The sequence below is a fragment of the Pteropus vampyrus genome, unplaced genomic scaffold (genome assembly GCF_000151845.1).
Source record: "Pteropus vampyrus isolate Shadow unplaced genomic scaffold, Pvam_2.0 Scaffold22, whole genome shotgun sequence".
Lineage (NCBI taxonomy): Eukaryota > Metazoa > Chordata > Mammalia > Chiroptera > Pteropodidae > Pteropus > Pteropus vampyrus.
In genome coordinates this window covers 8,002,564-8,004,751 of record NW_011888803.1, presented here as the reverse complement: position 1 = coordinate 8,004,751, position 2,188 = coordinate 8,002,564, and positions in this window count along the sequence as shown.

Sequence of the window (2,188 nt, the reverse complement as noted above, 5' to 3'; positions counted from 1 at the left end):
ACTAAAATATTCCTAGAAGAAACCCGATCCCGAAATGTTCACATATATTAACAAAATCTTTTGTTATATATTTATCTAATGAAATGGAAATTCCTGCCTTCTTATTTGTATTTTGTCTCCAATTGTCTGAGGTAGAGTAGAACGGCCCGTTGAGAATTTAGCTTTATATTTCAAGGCACATTTTTTTCTAAAGCCATCATCCCCACCAAATAAAGGCCTATATATTTCAACTTCCAGGAGCCAGTAATAATAAATGAAAAAATTATCATACAAAAAACTAGTCTAACCTTGCAGCTTTATTTCCTTACCTCTCGAAACTATGTGCCTTCATGAGCTTTTCCAAAAATTGAATTTAAAATAACAACATTTCATTTTGGCTTACACAGCACACTCTTCTGAAATTACTCTCTCTAAGATCACGAATGACCTCCTATTTTAAAACCAGGGGTTCTCTCTCTGTTCTTATTCTACTTGAATTTTCTGTACCATTCAAAACAAAGTTTTCTTTGTTTATTCCATTTCAATAAATATTTATTTAGTACCTGCTATAAACTGAGCACTGCTACAAAAACCTTGAATATATCAGAAAATAAAACAAAGACCTCTGCCTTTATAGAGTTTACATTAGAGGGGAGGAGAGACCATAAGCCATAAGCCTCAGTAAATGATAAATTTTGTTAGAAGATAGAGATCAAACTGCCTTTCTGAGCAGCAAGGAAAGGACTTGGGCTTTGAAGGCTGGAGATTGTGAGTCAGAGGCTTGAAGACAACAGAAAGCCTAGAAAAAGCACAATTGGATTTTTTTTTTCTGTCAAAACAAGGGCAAAATGCTATTCCAATTGTAAAAAGGTTGTTGCTTTTTCCACTGCTGTTGGAACTACCTGTAGTTGAAATAAACATCAAAGATTCTAAGAGAGCGTTGATGGCTGATAGAACTAAACTAATTTTGACTGCAACCCAGATCATCACAAGCATTTGTTTTTGAGTTTTTAGACCTGGCACCAAGCAGTTTAAAGCGCAGGCAACTAGCTCAACTAGGTGCACAATGCCCAACCAAAAACGCAGAATCAACTGCTATTCTTTAGTAGTAGAGAGTTTTCTTTCTGCTTTGAAGGTAAGTCTACAGGGTGTGGGTGCTCCAATATCTGGGGAGGAGATCTAAGGGCTAAGTTTCTTCAAGGCAGCAGAGTTGAGGGAAGAAACTGCATTGTGGCCAAGGAGAATCAAGGTCATCATCAAGAAGGTGCTGACAAGCATCAGCTCTGAAGGATGAGTTAATAAAGACAATAAGTCTCAAAATAATAAAAGTGATAATTACTAACATGTACTGCTGTATGGTATATGTAAGAGACTAAGCACTTTACATGCATTCAAGCAATCTATATGATAAGATGTTGCTATGTCTGAGCCTTTACATGTCAGTATTTCCCAACATTCTATCTTTACTCTTCATTACATATTTAAGCTTTTTTCCTGGGCAGATGAGAAACCTGAGGCATGGAGCAGTTAGGAAACTTGCTTGAACTTGAAAAGTAAGTGATAAAGGATCAACTCAAGTTTAAGTGATGTAAGGTTGAAAACAAGAGGATGAGATGTGAATCAGAAACCACAAATAAGGAGGCCAGAATGGAGGATGGACAAGGAATGGGTTGGGGTGGTAGGTTAGAGCTAAGATCAGGAAGAGTTATAGAACACCGAATTCTCGATTAGCTGCATCCTGGTGTGTCATAGAAGTAAGAATGACTGCTGAGAGAAACCATAAAGGATTGGATGGGGGTAATGGAAAAGATATGCTGACATTAAAAAGTTAAAAATGATATTTTATTCTATTTCATTTTATTTTATTGTGGTAAGATCACTTAACATGAGATCTACTCTCTTAACAAATTTTTACGTATATAATACAGCATTGTTAACTATAGGCACAGTGTTTGTCAGGAGGTCTCTAGAAAATATTCATCTTGCATAACTGACACCTGTTGAATAGCTTTTATCTAGTTGGTCAGTCATTCAACATGTATTTATTGTACACTTACTGTCTTAGTCCATTTGGGCTGCTATAACAAATAACCACAGACTGGATGGCTTACAAACAACAGAATTTTATTTCTCACCATTCTAGAAGCTGTGAGTCTGAGATCAGGGTGTCAGCATGATCTGGTTCTGGTGAGGACCCTCCTCTAGATGG